At 41.5% G+C, this 16,430-nt stretch overlaps 1 long non-coding RNA gene across 2 annotated transcripts; it reads right to left on the reverse strand.

Moving 5' to 3' along the window:
* Window positions 1-302: 302 nt before the first annotated feature.
* Window positions 303-15,695, reverse strand: LOC137995098 (uncharacterized). Of its 2 annotated transcripts, XR_011122258.1 has the most exons (4): window positions 15,677-15,695; window positions 9,738-9,813; window positions 7,642-7,838; window positions 303-2,503 (listed from the first exon to the last, which is right to left on the reverse strand). It is a non-coding gene; the product is annotated as an uncharacterized lncRNA (long non-coding RNA). The 2 variants fall into 2 exon arrangements; XR_011122257.1 differs by lacking the exon at window positions 15,677-15,695 and having other exon boundaries at window positions 9,738-9,869.
* Between the last annotated feature and the right edge of the window lie 735 nt (window positions 15,696-16,430).

The following is a 16,430-nucleotide window of genomic DNA, read 5'->3' on the forward strand; positions in this document are numbered from 1 at the left end:
AATAAACGGCGGTGCTGCGTCGGTAAGGAAGTGCAAGCTAAGTGGGTCGGTTGACTGATTTCACGGGTAAATTGACCACCGTCAGTAAAGAAATTCGAAAGCCGAGGTTTCGAGCATGAGCCCGTCGTCATAACAATTAATGTGTACAAAAATATTCAGAAGCATGAATACTTCAAGTTGTAAATAACTTGGTTGCTAAACTGCAGGGAAAGTGGTCTTTAACAATTTTCGATCTGTTAACTGCTTGTATTAAATTTCCGCCCCATAGACAGTCGTTAAAAAGCCCCTGTATTTTTCCTTTCCAGGAAAGAGATGAACTTTCACGAACTACCAGAATATGCCAAGCTGCCCGTAAACTGGGCTGTGAGAAATGACGAATGCCGTGGATGAGCAACCACGGGACCTTCATAGAAACACGAATTTCATATCAGCAATGTGAACTCGTTTTGGGTGGCTTATTTATCTAATCTTTCCAGGTGTAAATTCGTTTTTTCCCCCTTGTTTTGACTTTGACAAAACTGGACAATACTTAATTCCAATATTTCTGAAGAGTTGCAACGAATCCTTGAAGAACTTTGCAGGTACTCTTAATTTCGAATGAGATTTTTATTTCCTTCAAATGAAAAATGCGAAAAATCGCAAACTGTTGGATATTATGTAACGTATTCAAAGCAATCTACCAGGGATCGTTGAGCGAAGGCGTTTTTGAGTGAAGGATGACAACCCTTAGTAGACTTATATTATCATCAGTTTTTGATGATTGCAAGTTCGAATGAGGCCTAACACTGCAGTGAAGTTTTTGTACCCAATTATTCCATCAGGGATCAACCCTAGTATTGGAATTGGGCCCACGGCCAGCTCCATGGCCACGCTCCAGCTCCACGGCCAGCTCCCGTTCTGGCCTTGTAGCTCAGTCGGTAGAGCAGCGGTGATCTAATCCGAAGGTCGTGGGTTCAAATCCCACCCTGGTCAGAGTTTTTCTCTGTCCTTGTGTGGGCCCAATTCCAATACTAGGGTTGATCCCTGATGGAATAATTGGGTACAAAAACTTCACTGTAGTGTTAGGCCTCATTCGAACTTGCAATCATTACTCCAAATGCTACTGAAGGACAACAACTAGCGATTACCTAAAATTAGGCTTGGACCGAGCCGAATTTGTCCTTGTGGATAACATCTCACATACCCACGGCCAGCTCCCGTTCTGGCCTTGTAGCTCAGTCGGTAGAGCAGCGGTGATCTAATCCGAAGGTCGTGGGTTCAAATCCCACCCTGGTCAGAGTTTTTCTCTGTCCTAGTGTGGGCCCAATTCCAATACTAGGGTTGATCCCTGATGGAATAATTGGGTACAAAAACTTCACTGTAGTGTTAGGCCTCATTCGAACTTGCAATCATTACTCCAAATGCTACTGAAGGACAACAACTAGCGATTACCTAAAATTAGGCTTGGGCCGAGCCGAATTTGTCCTTGTGGATAACATCTCACATACCCACGGCCAGCTCCCGTTCTGGCCTTGTAGCTCAGTCGGTAGAGCAGCGGTGATCTAATCCGAAGGTCGTGGGTTCAAATCCCACCCTGGTCAGAGTTTTTCTCTGTCCTAGTGTGGGCCCAATTCCAATACTAGGGTTGATCCCTGATGGAATTTGTCCTTGTGGATAACATCTCACATACCCACGGCCAGCTCCCGTTCTGGCCTTGTAGCTCAGTCGGTAGAGCAGCGGTGATCTAATCCGAAGGTCGTGGGTTCAAATCCCACCCATCCCGGTTTTTCAGAAATAACTCACAAACAGCGGTGACAAACATGCGTTTATATCTGTTGTTTTGTCACCGCTGTTTGTGTGTTGTTATTTATGTAAGTTCTCTTGCCGAAAAATAAGAGCGTACCTGCAGTGTTCACCATCCGGCCCTCGGTGCTTAATTAAAATCCCAATAATCAGCCCTAATTAATTGTCCATCGGCGATGGAGAAACTGAATAGTTCATGACAAAAGAAACATGGGTAGAGGCGCGAAAAAAGCCGAATTGCTGATTGCCTTAATGGAAGAAAACCTTCAATTGCAGATAAACGATAATAACGCAAAGCACATTAACCCATATAAGGCAGTAAAATTACAAACAACTCCGATGTTCACTCGTTGATTGTGTTTTTATTCCTTCACAGCCCATATATAAGGTATATTTGCGTTGAGATAACTCTAAATTTATCAATTTTTTTCCATGACGAATTTTTTTCCTTTATGCTTGTTCTCTTCTACCCTCTCAGCTTCCGATTAGGTTTACCATACTTTTTGGCGCATTTGCTATAGCACCAGCCTGGAGAGATCATTTTGTAATCTGCTTGTCCAAATTTGGTATATGCTCGGTAATAGAACTTTGCAGATTTGATGCACAGTGACCGAGAAATTGGGATTCCGTAACCGCCGCGTGTCCTTCGTCTACACAGGCTCTTCATGTCGCGACGGAAGGCTTTGTCACATTTGGCTCGCCTCCACCTATACCACGATCCCTGCAAGAAAAGCGAACATTCCGTTTGATTAGGTGAAGATAGTGCCATCCTCTCTTCAGCTGTCATAATTTTGTCGAATGATTCTATTGGGATGTTTTAAATTTGTCTTTTCAAAATGTCCCCGACCAGGACCCGAACCCGAACCCGAACCCGAACCCGAACCACTCGATCCGAAGTCGAGCGCACTAACCATGAGGCCACCGCGCATCCCGCAGTTCACGTTACCTTTTCGCCGAAGTGACGGAATAATTAAGTTGTGACACATGATTCAACATTCGACATTTGTTGATCAATTTTTCTCGAACTGTGTTTCGTCTCCTTCTTGAGGAGAGGACACTAGCCAGTAGACTCCCATCAATTACTAATGACAATCCAACACAGTACATTACAAATACCCCCTCTTCAAGTTTTGTCATGTCCCTATCACTGAAAGCCAAGTGCAATCTAAGTTGGCTGCCGTTGATGCAACAAAAGCATATATCTACATTCCAAAAAATTGATTAAACTTGCCAGTGATTTGCTTTCAGCACCACTTACACAAATTTTCAATGAGTCTATTGAAAGTGGTGTTGTCCCAGAAATCTTTAAAATCTCGAAAGTAACACCCATTTATAAAAATGGTGCTGCAACAGATATGGCAAACTATCGACCAATCTCTGTGATAACTCCATTCAGTAAGGTGCTTGAGAGAATAGTTTATGACCAGCTAATTTCTTATATTGAGAAGCATAACATTCTTTACAACTTTCAATTTGGATTCAGAAAAGGGTTCTGTACTGAATATGCTATACTAGAAACTGTTGAAAACTTGAAGACTGAAATAGATAATGGCCAAATAACCTGTGGCATTTTTTTGTATTTTTCAAAAGCATTCGACACTGTAAATCACAAAATACTTTTGGATAAACTATTTAAGTATGGTATCCGTGGAATTCCAAGGCAATGGTTTACAAAGTACTTAAGCAACCGCCAACAATATGTTAAAATTAATGACACTGAGTCTAGCTTGATGGATTTTACCTGTGGGATTCCTCAGGGGTCTACTCTTAGTCCACTTTTATTTTTGTTGTACATCAATGATCTTCCTAAGTGCTCTAAAAAGTTGCATTTTTCGAATTTTCGCTGATGATACAAATATATTCTTCTCATCAAATAACCCAAAAGAGCTGGAAAACATATTAATGATGAAATGGAAAATGTATTGCAATACTGCATCCTTAATAGACTGTCAATAAACTTCAAAAAACAAATTACATGATCGTTGCCACTCCTCGAAAAAAAGGGAATATTAATATCACAGTTTGTAACATTCAGCGAAAATCACAAATTAAATATCTTGGAGTCTTTATTGATGAGCATCTACAATGGGGTGCCCAAATTCAACATGCTAATAATAAGATTGCTAAAAATACGGGGATAATTGTTAAATTAAGACACTATCTCCCATTATCCATATTAAAACAACTCTATTACAATCTTATCTTTCCCTATTTAAATTATGGACTCCTGAGCTGGGGATCTGCAGCTAAAACTAGATTATCAACACTTTAAAAACTAAACAAAATAAATGCATTCGTATCATGTTCTTTGCCAGTAGATATGAATCTGCTACCCCATATTTCAACCTTTTACAAATTTTAAAACTAGAGAATCTCTTTAAACTCAAGTTGTCAATTCTTGTTTTTAAAATTAATGCCTCTAAGGAAACACTGCCACCATCCTTCACTAACTTTGTAAAGCATATCACCGATATCCATCCTTATAATACAAGGTACGCTGCAGCTCAAAATTTGTACAGGCCAGCGAGTTTCCAGAATTAATTATGGACTATCTCGATTTGAGGCAATATCAGCTCGGTTATGGGAAACAATACCTATCAACATTAAGTCTGCAACATCTTCACGTCTTTTTAAAACTCAATTTGTCCAGTACTTGCTCTCTACTAAGGTATAGGTCCTCTACGATTATTTCTAACTTTGATTACTAATGCTACCACTTCTTTAAACATATATTCTTGTAACATACTTATGTAAGTTACATGTATCCTATGTCTTTTTTTTTTGTTTTTTTAATTGTATTTTTTTCTTAATTTTTATTTAATTTAATTTGTTGCTCTTTTTCTTTTTCTTTTTTTTTTTGTTCATTAGAAGGAAAAAAATTAAGAAAGAAAAAAGCAAACTAACAAACAAAACTTAGACCTTGTAAAAATCTCTTATATGCAGTGGCCAACTAAAAGGTTCCGCTCCTTTGGCCACTGTGCACCCACATTGTAAAAAAATCTATTTCTATCCTCAGTTTTTCCTAATTTTGTCTTATATACCTGTATAATCTCTATAATTAGTTAAAATATCAATGTGTGCAATAAAGATTCCTTCCTTGAGACTGGAAACTCTGCTAAACTAATGGAAACTTGTTGAACGGAGTAGAGCTTGTCTTTATTTTCGTTTAACGTTGTTCAACAACGTTCAACTCGTTGAGTGGTCTATATTAGCATTCAACATGACATGATACACGGTTGGGGCTTCCACGTCTGTTGAACATGACGTAACAACTGTAATACACAGCCTTCATGTCAGGTGTACTTTGAAATCCGGTCAGTGTAAAATGCAGACTGCAGACCAGGGGTAAAATGCAGACTGAGGTTATAATGTAATTGTTGAAAAAGCCCAAACCCCTTAGAAATGCTATCCTTAGGCCTAATTAGGCCTAAAACAATATTTAGGCTTAGGGACTGGTCATTATTTATGGGGAGGGGGGCAGGGCTGGTGCAAATAAGGGGGGGCCAACATTTTTTATGCATGGCTTAAGGGGGGCCATTAAAAATTATGCAAGCGTTTTGCCGTTTTGATTTCCACCCAAGGGTTCAGCTGAGGGTAATTTTCAGAGAAGATAACTCATTTTTCGATAATCCTGACAACATCACAAATTTCTCGCAGAAATACGTGGTCACTGAAGACGCCATCAAGATGTATGTCAATCACATGAAACTTCTATCTTTAAGAAAAGAAAAAAGGTCAAAAGAAAAGGCCGAGAAACATGAAGAAGAAGCTAGAAAGACAGACAAAGACTATGACTGGGAAGGAAAGTTTCATGAGAGGAGCCTTTCACAATTAAAAGTACGTTGTGGAGTTAGATAAGTACATGGCACACCATAACCTTGGAAAATATGGGACAAAAAAGGCAAAGTTGGAAGCAATTAAAGAAAATATCATCCAAGAACTTGCTAAACGCATTGAGAAAGAGGAGGATGGGAAGAGCGACAATCAGTCGTCTTCTGATTCACTCAGTAATGAATCAGAAGACTGTTCAGAGGAAGAAGACTGTGTCCTTGCAGAAATTGGTATTTCAAGCTCTGAAGAGGAAGAGGAGTCGACTGAAGAAGAAGAAATGATTGAGAGCACCGAGAACTTTAATGTCAATACAACAACTGTCTACACAAGGTCTGGGCGAAGAGCAACTAGAATCCAAATTTAAGGTAGCTTCATAGAATATCTATCAGTTGGACGTGGTGACTTGATAAATGCTTACTTTTTGTTTCACGCATGCCGGAGGACAAGGGGGGATTGGGGAGGGGGGGGGGGTCAGCAAAAATCATGTCAAAGTAAGAGGCATGCCATATTTTACATTGCACCAGCCCCCCCCCCCCTTTCCTCCCGATAAATAATTGAAAAAGATTTCAACAAGCGCACGCATTCAGCGACTTCGGGGCCAGACCCGCCGTGTCTGAAAGCAGACGTAGTAAGAAGCTTCTCCACTACATCTTTTAGGAATGCTGCTTTGAGATCATAACGTCAACACGAGTACAACTTTGTTTAAAACAGTTTGTTTTTAAACAAATTTGGAAACAGTTGTCATTACAAATGCAATAACGTCGACGCAGTTATTTAAGACTCTTTAGTGGTTTGTTTGGGCACCGGAAACTGAGCCTAATAAAGGGCTTTTGGGTAAGGAATTTTGATGTTCTCACAAAATAATCTAGCCAGTTAGGTTAACTCAATCAAAAAAGCCTTACGGTCTCAACAAAAGGCGCCAATGCAAGTCAAAAATAGAAACCAGGCCCCAGTTGTTCAAAATGTGGATAAATCACTATCCAGTGGATAAACAATAGCGAAACTACTTGAGTTATCCAGTGGATAGCGCTATTCACCTTTCCAATAACCGGTGGCCAGCTGAATTAGTTTTACTGCATGCAGTTATCGATGTTAGCGGCGTAATGCCCCTCTTGGAAGTATGGGAGACTAGTTGCTTGGCAACGGGCCAAATGGACAACTGAAAAATCAGAGTCCCTGGCAAGATTCAAATCCCAGGCCTCCGTAACACCCGTCGGATGCTCTACCCATTGAGCCACTAGCTAGAGGTCGTTTATCTGGGTCCGGGATGGACAATGTGTCCGGTTGGTCTGCAGGCTCTGCAGGCTCTACAAATTCAAGCGCCTCAACTTAACAAATACATGAATGATAGAAAGGTGTAATAGACCCGTGGAAAGGATATGACACAAGTTGCTTAGCAACGGGTGAAAGGACAACTGAAAATTCAGGCAACCTTTACAAGGGTCCGGACAAATTTTTGCACGGGCGAATATTGTACCTGGACCGCCTGTTGGGATTTTTCGGTAAAATTTGAAAATTTTTATCTTTTCTTTTTTATCTTTGAAAGATTATCCGGATATACTTTTAGGCGATTTTTCGGGATTATTGTAGCCAAGTCTACTTTCTGGTCTTTCATCATTTTTGCTCAGCAACCAAAGAACATCAGTAGATTCCATACCTTAACTGCGCTAACTGTGCAAAACCATGCACGGTTCGGGTGTTTTCACGAGTCCGTATGCATTTTGGAACTGTGGTGGTCAAAAAGTTGACCTCAAATAGTTAACCTGCTTTTTTCAGGTCCCAAACTTGTGCACTTTTAGCCATCCAAATATTCGTCCAGTTCCGTCGGTCCCGTGTAAATGCAAGATGGAACCGTGCAAGTATTTGTCCGTACAAAAATTTGTCCGGACCCGTGTAAACAGGGTCTCAGAGTCCTAAGCAGGATTCGAACCTACGATCTCCGGATCCGTAACAGGTTGGGTATTCTATGCATTGAACTAAAGTGTCACTACGAGACAGTTGTTAGAAAATACTAAACTTATATCTTACACAGGCGTAGCGGACACTATGTTTTCTGCAAGCCGGCCCAAACACCTCCTTGATCATGGAACGGAGTAAAGTTGGCACGGAGCAACCTTTCGTCCCTACTCCACGGCAACGATTAGTCCCCCCAAAACGTGTTTCAGTTGCAACAAACACCAGCAGCAGGACAAAAGCGTGTACAGTGACGATCCTCATGACAAATCCTGTATTGTTCGAAGGGGAAAAAAACATGTCACGTTAAAATTATTCAAGTGCAAGTTACTTTTCTCCACAATATTCATAAATTTCTTGAACTGGACTGGCTCTCTTTTTCATGTACATGGTGCTGATTGCCGATGTATAAATGTAGTTTCGCTCATCCTACGACACAAAGGAGCTTTTTTGCATTGCAATCATGGATACCCGAGGCTCTGCTTCCGTACCGACACAGCCAGTACTAGTCAAGAGAGAAACGAAGGAAAAAGATTAGCATCACGACATCATGTAGCTTTTTAGAAGAGAAATGCAAATTCAACCTAGTTCCCAGGGTTTTTTTCCGCCGAGGAGGGGAGAAAATCCCTGGGAACGGTGGTGCATTTTCGTCGGCTTTTCAGTATGAAGATCTGGGTTCCTACCGTTCGTCGTTTCACGTAAACGAGATGTTAAATTTGTTTACTATTTTCCGTGCATGCTACCGAATTATAGTTCGCATCGAAAGAATGGTAATGCAAATGTCTATGTCTTACTCTACATCTAGTCAATTTGTAGATTTCAATTTATCAATCCATTTATCTTTGTTAAAATTGATTGTTCAAGGGAAAGAACATATAATCGCTATCGTTATGTCTCTGCGTTATGGCTCTGCGTTATACCTCATTGCCTTATCCTTTTTGCGTTATGGCCATTTGCGTTATTCGTCTTCGCGTCATACCTTTTTGCGTCATGCCTGTTGGCGTTATGGCTATTTGCGTGATGCCTATTTGCGTGATGGCTTTTTGCGTTATGCCTCTCTGCGTTATGCCTCTTTCCGTGATGGCCATTTGCAGAATCGGCTTGTTGCCAGTCAGCTTTGGATTGATGCGTTCATGATTTGGACGATTTTATTTCAAATACTGACCATTGAATTTTGTCATAGATGTACCTCCATAAAACAAACATATCAAATATCAATATGAAGTAATGCAGGTTTCGAAGCAAACTGTCTCGCGGCACGAGAACTTGTTTTGTCCAAACAATATCATTTATGATAACCTGAATATACTCAGACTGGATTGCATCTATACAGAAAGACAAGTACCACGTGGCCAATTTTTTACGTTTTCAAATCTTTGGTTTTTTCCTCCTTGTCAGTAAACTGAACCGGGATTTTACCCCCCGGGGGGACTCCCATATAAAAAGGACGTGGGTGCTCGACGTAACTTTTAGGGGTTAAAAATGCGGTTTTGGTACCTCTTAGCGTGTTCAGCCTCAAAAGTTCCACAGTGGCAGCTTTAGCGGTACATTTTAGGGTATTGAGCCGAAAAAGTATGACAGGAGACATTTGACATTTAACTATTATTTAATTTAGTCTAATTAAAACCCACAATTTGGTATCTCTTAAGGTTTTTTTTTTAAATTTCCAACGAGCATCCCCGTCCTTTTATATGGGAGTCCCCCCCCCCCCCGGGGGATTTTACTAAAGCTGAAGGTACGTTTTGACATTGTATTCCAACACATCCACATCCAATCAACAAATACAAAGAAAGAGGAAGAAGAGACTATTAACTACGTTTACAGTTGAAAACGAGAGGGAGGACTCCTTCGAAAAACAAGCAACATAATGTATTTCAGAGTGTAGGTGATTTTCCACGGTACCAGAGCTCGCGAGAGTGATTTCAGACTTCAGAAGAAAGGCAAATTTTACAAGAGATGACAAAGTCTTTTCAGCTTAAAGCGAGTGCAATTATCGCTGAAACCAAACATCAGTTGTCTATAATCATAGTCTAACAAATCCTTGCAACGAAAATAGGCCTTTTTGTAAGCCAGCAAAGGACACTGAAAGAAATGCGGCTGCAGACATTTTGGAGGTTTTACTACAGCAGTGCTATGCAAAATGTCTGAACTTGAGTGCTTTCCTGACTCACCCCTTTTTTCTGTTCTAAAACGGCAGTCTATCTCACTCTGCTGTTCCCCTGCGGTCTTCTGTCAGTGTTCCAAAACCTAAATGAAGTCCAACTTGAAAACAAAAATCTTGTCCCTTTTTCCCACAAGATGACTCATTAGCATCACCTCATCAGAAAATATTGTAAAGTGGAACTCAGACAGGTAGATAGATAAAAGCAACTATCAGCCAATAAGAGTAGACCTGGTTGAGACGACCTGAATGTCGTACCTAATGGTTACCTCTTACATTAATAATTACAGTTTAAGCTGAAGGTGGCGTCACTTGAAATAATAAATATCTCATTAAGCATCAGTCAATTCCAGCAGTGCCAATCCCCCCCCCCCTCCCCGAGCAACCGCTGGGAATTTGCTCACGTTGTTAGTCCCGGGGGTGGGGCATTCGCAATTTTAGCGCGGCGCGGGGGATAGGCTACCGTGCGAGCAGTCTCTTTCGATCTTCCTAGCTAAATCGGAACATTTTTAGGAAGTTCCTTTATGAATACAGGCAAAGCTATTATTTTTCGGCGGTAGACATGTTTTCACCCGCCACTGATGTTTTGCATTCAACGCTTCAATCAACAATTCAAGAAAAGGCTCGGGGAAAACTCCAAGTAGAAACCACCTGCTGCTGCCGAGAAGACAAAAGAAAGCAAAGCCCTTGAAACAAGAGGCGACAAAAGCAAGTCAAGTTCCGCTGAAAAAACGAGCCATCGCTCGCAGGAACGAAGCGAAGCTAGAACAGGAGGTGCTCGCGCGGCTGGCTCAAAACCCTCAACTGGTACAGAGCCCAAGAGTAATAAATGGGCTGAAATTAAAAAAAGCTCGACAGCTTGACGTCTGCGATGAACGCAATGGCACCAGTTGTTAAAGAGCTAAAACGGGCTTATGATGTCACTTTGAAGGGGAAGAGGAATCTGCCTCTGAAACAAATGACTCTGAATGTGAGGGTCAATTGTCACACATTGCAAAAAAGGCACAGTCTGACGGGACTAAAACCGCTGATGGCGGTCTGGTGGATTCTCTCGTCACGGAGGTGACAGAAGAGGAACAAACTGACCCTGTATTGCCAGACAAAGTGTTCGCTGTGCTCAAAAGTATTTATGAGGGTGGACTGCGTGAACAGGCAGCATCAAAAAGGAAAGAAAACTCTAGTTTTCTGAAAATAACAAAAGTAAATCCAGAAATCTGGGACAGTGCACAGCGAAATACTTGTAGCACAGATGCAAAGCTTCAAAAAATGCAAGAAATCCTAGTTATAGGTCTCATTCCCGTAGCACGCTTAGCTGGATCATTGCTGGATCATTGCTGGGGAAGTCAGAGCTCTCTGACAAGACAACATTGCGGAACCTTACCTCAAATGCAGTCCTGTTGGTTGCAGTTTCCAATCACGAACTTAACACGTGTCGAAGAGACATGTTTAAAGGCACATGAAGATTTCAAAGCAATCTGTAGCAGTAAACAAACAGTCGGTAGTGAGCTGAAGGAACGTCTTAAAGTGGTCACTGAAAGCAATAAGGCCTCAAAACGACTTACCGACCACAAGAAGAGAGCACATTCAAGATCATATCAATATGGAGGGCGTAGTAATTATGCAAGGCCATTTTTTATCCACTAGAAGGGGTGGCCATCACGAAGGGGGAGGGCGATCCCAACGACCTCAGCGGGGCTGAAGTAGATCATACCCGTCCAACAAAACAAGCCAAATCCAGACCAAGAAACCAAGTGCTATGAAAACCATTTAAGACCTGTGGAAAGTCGTGTAAGCGAGTTATCAAATGAGAGTTTGAAATGTGACTCCTCTGCTGCACCTGTTTTTACTGCAGGTAGCACCAGTGCTCATATGGACACTTGGCGTCAGATTACACCGGATAGAAACATTTTAACAGCCGTCTCTGGCTGCAAAATTGAGTTTGGCCCAGCCTTACCCACTCAATTCTGTGCTCCTAGGCCCACAAATTTGTCTGAAATTCAGGCTATCAATATGGACCTTCAAATGGTAAAATTCCTGGAAAAAGGTATCATTGTGAAGAGTGCACACGAACCAGATGAGTTCATTTCAAATGTCTTTCTACGTGAAAAAAAAAGACGGTTCATACAGAATGATTTTGAATCTCAAAAATTAAACCAATAGGTAGCATATCATCATTTCGAGATGGACTCTATTCAAATTTGAATAAGTATAATGAAACCCAGCTGTTATGTGCTTCCATAAATCTCAGGGATGGTTATTTTTCCATCCCTGTCCATGCAAGTCATCAGAGATATTTGAAAGATATGTGGAAAGGCACACTTTATAAGTTTACAGGCTTACCTTAAGGTTTAGGATGCTCACCAAGGGTTTGCACTAAGGTGCTGAAACCAGCCTTCTCTTATCTGAGGCAGAGACTACATTTGATCACACATTCTTAGATCTAGAGGGTGATAATTATAACCTGAAAAAGAGAATGTTGATGCCACTCTGCAGTTATTTAGGGGGTTTGGTTTTTGGCCTTAAATTTGTGTGCACTCTTCACTCACTGACCATGACAGTGTCTTTATCTGATGAGAAAGTTGACATATTATATTAGCTTGCCAAGACAATCCTGGAATTGGAGAAAGTGAGCATTCGCCTAGTAGGAAGCTTGATCGGTATTATCGTTTCATTTTGTCTAGAGGTGCAATATGGTCAGTTATATACCACCAGATTGAGATAGAGAAAACCATTTCCCTGAAAAGAGCCAGAGGTGATTTTGACCAAAACATGATTCTTTCTCATAAGGCAAAAAGTGGCATCAAATGGTGGATAGTTCATACAAAGAACTCTAAAAGGAAAATAAGTCATGAGAATGCTACTATAGCTTTGTACACCGATGCGTCAAATCAGGGTTGGGGCGCTACCACAAACCAGTAAAATACAGGAGGCCGTTGGTCCCCTAAGGGGCAACTCATGCATACTAATGCAAAAGAACTTTTAGTCATCCAATTGGGTCTTCAGTCGTTTTTCAATTACTGCGGTATCTTATCTGCGTAATATGGGTGGTTCCCATTCCACGTCCTGCAATGACATATCTAGGGAAATTTGGTTGTGGTGTGAAGTAAGGGATCTGTGACTCACAGTAGCTCACATCCCAGGGTCGGGGAATACGATAGCAGATAAGGCCTCACGGATCGTTAATGATGCCTCACAATGGCAGCTCAACAAGACGTGCTTTGATAACTTAGCAAACATGTTTGGCTATCCAGCCATTGATATAGTTATTTATTAGTTAAATGTTATGTCTCCTGGGAACCTGACCCCAATACTTATGCTGTATATGCCTTAACACTGGACTGAAGTGAATATTTCAGCTATATGTTTCCTCCCTTTAGTGTCATCCCCCAAGTCCTTCAGAAGATAGAGGAAGATCAAGCGAAAGTGTAGTTAATACTACCCCAGTGGGAGACTTAGGCCTGGTAACCGAGACTTGCCAGATTGCTTGTGGCAGACCAGTGCAATTGCCTCAAGTTTCCAATATTGTCAATTTACCTTCAGCCCTGAGAAGAAACATCCTCTGTGGAAGAAACTGCTTCTGATGGGATGTCTGCTCTCAGGAAATCCCTGGTAAACCAAGGCATTTCGAACCAAACTCAAGAAACCATGCTTGACTAGTACTAATAGAGATCAGGTACGATAAAACAGTACCAAGTTAACCTCAGGAGGTGGAACCTCTTTGCAAGTAGAGGAGATGTTGATCCCGATCAGCCACCTATGAGTAAATTACTTGACTTCCTTACTGAACTTTACGGTTGTGGTCTTGGATTCTTGGATATAGCGCGCTTAATCTTAGCACTGCAATGTGTGCCCTGTCAACAATTCAGTATTACCCTGTTGGACGCCGGGAACTATGGCAATTGGTTCACACTCTTTGATCCAAAGGTATCAGACCACATGGGATACTTCTGTGGTACCAAAAATTCTGAAGGAATGGCATCCAGTGAATACCTTTTCCCTTCAGCACCTCACCTTCATTTTACTTACGTTATGCGCCCTTACAACAGGTCAAAGGTGCCAATTCTTTCACTTTATGAGCTTATCGTCAATGTAGAAATCTGAATCATCATATACATTTGCCATCGACCATCTTTTTAAGAGTTCTGCACCTGGCCAACCTCAACCAGTACTAGTTCTACCACAGTTTCCAGTAGACTCGCGTTTGTATGTTGTTGGTACCCTTGAGGAATTCCTTCGACGTACAATCCCTCTTAGGGAAGATGAGAACAAGTTGTTTAGAAGTTATATCCCCCCATGTAAAAGTTTAGGTAAAAGCACCATTGGACGGTGGATTAAAACTGTTATGGTCCTGGCGGGCATTGATGTGTCCAAGTGTTCATGCATCACATACCCAAGAAAGTAAAGCATTAAGTTCTGCATCCTGTCAAGAAATGTTAACTTCTTGGGAAATTTGATAGTTCCGTGGGGTACAAATGCTACGGGTGAAGGGAAGTTATTGATTGATTGAGAATAGCGGTTGTAATGGCGACCGGACGTGCATTCTTCTTCTCCGTACGTTTCCTGAATTTACCAGGCTTTTTGTCATCCCCTGGTCAATCCGATTGGAACCGTTTTTCCAGTGGCTCAGCTTTCCAGTTCACAAATATTGTCCCTTGTAGAGCGAATTTTGCGTTGAAAAATCCATTTCTCTTCACGTCGATTCATGTTCGCATCTTGTTTCTGTTGCACGTGGTAGGAGATATCTTGGCTCGAGGACGTGCTACTATGCCAACTCCGACAGCAGTTTCCAACAAAGTCGTCTCCTTACAAGCGGCGATATTTCCCCCAATCCGGGTCAGAGCTCTAGTCCTTCAAAGTGCTCTGTTTGCTCAAAAACTGTCGCTCGTAACCATCGAGCCTTGAGTTGCGACCGATGTACAAAGTGGTGTCATATCAAATGTGGAAACGTTAAGCCGCGTGACTACAGAAATTTACAACGCCTAACGACTTTTGATTGGACTTGTCCCCGTTGCCTTCAGACCGCTGAGATTATTGCTAATGTTCCAAGAAACGAGTCCATACCTGCCGCTGTAACTGCTACCATGAATAACAATATTAATTTGTCTCAATCCCAGGAGGATCCATTTCTCGGCCTTAAACAATCTCTTGGAGACAATAACCTTAAGATTGGTCATCTCAACATTAATGGCCTTGTGAACAAGCTGTGTGAGGTTCAGCACCTCTTGCACTTGGTCAAGTTTGATCTTCTTGGCATCACTGAGACCCACCTAAACTCCAGTATATCAGACGATTGGATCAGAATTTCTGGTTATAATTTTGTAAGGAATGACCGTGATTCCCGTGGAGGTGGCGTTTTAATTTACTTTGAAGAAGATCTTGCCGTATACCCTGCCCATGCTTGGGACAGACCAAACATAGAAGCCTCATGGTTAAACATCACTATGAGATCTCAATCCTTCCTTGTTGGCTGTGTGTACAGATCACCGAATGACTCCTCCTTCTTCGACTATCATCCTCGTGGGCGACTTCAATTCTGATATGTTACACAAACCCAACAACAGTGAGTCTGAATATGGCAAGCGCGGCTACGAAGGATCCTATGTAGTTGTGGTCTAAAAAACATCATAAATAGTCCAACTCGTGTTACTGCTAACTCAAAGTCACTTATTGACCTTGTGATAACTAGCCAACCTACAAAAACCCAAACCTCTGGGTCCATTGACTTGGGAATCTCTGATCATCATCTAATATTCGCCGTCTTCAAAGTTGCAAGAGGTAATGCAAAACCCAAAATCATCTCAACTAGGAACTACAAATCGCTAGATGTAAGGCAACTCAAAAGCGATTTTGATCAGGCACCTTGGCACTTAACCGGATTATTTGATGACATTGACGACAGCGTGGATACTTGGCAATATTTGTATAATAAAATCGTACATCACCACTTACCTCTACGAAATGTCAAAATAAGAGCTACATCTCTTCCATGGATCAACACCTCCATTTTTTACCTCATATCTCTTCTGTTTGTACAGTCTCCATGTCTCGGAGTCACCTGATGACTTTGCCTATTTTAGGAGTTTGTATCTTTTGTTCATTTCTGATTAATAACGGACAGTGGTAACTGCCTTTCAGAGAGTGGTTTTCGTATGCTACACTTTATTATCCTAGTTACTGGGTTGCCAAACCCAGTCGGAATCTCGGTTTCATTTTTTACTGGGTTGCCTTATGGCAATCCAGTCGGAATCTGTCTTTAATTTCGTCGTCGTTTTATTTTTCGTTTTCTTTTTTTTCCGTGTCGGTAAAAGTCTTGCCTGTCACTCCCCTACTAAGTGGTGTCTTTGTGCATAGAGCCAAGCATAGAGCCTTCTGTGCGTATTTTCTTAGGATCGAGAGGGTAGTGGGAAATGCGTAGATTTCTCTGGTAGACACAGTAGAACGATTAACTTAACTGGCAATGGCGTCGAAAGTCATGTGACGCGAATGGCGTTTTAGTGGATCTTTGAACAAAATATACCCTTATGAAGCTCAATAATGGCAAGTCAATTGGATATACAGGCGGTGGAATCTTAAAAGCGACGAGTAATGGACTTCGACAACAATCTATCGCCCGTCGAGCCGAAATCAAAGTGAGCTGTATTTACCTGAAGTACATGGTAATTTAACACGATCGAGTTTCTTGTCTTCACGCACGCAATGAAAT

Source organism: Montipora foliosa, chromosome 1, assembly GCF_036669935.1.
Source record: "Montipora foliosa isolate CH-2021 chromosome 1, ASM3666993v2, whole genome shotgun sequence".
Lineage (NCBI taxonomy): Eukaryota > Metazoa > Cnidaria > Anthozoa > Scleractinia > Acroporidae > Montipora > Montipora foliosa.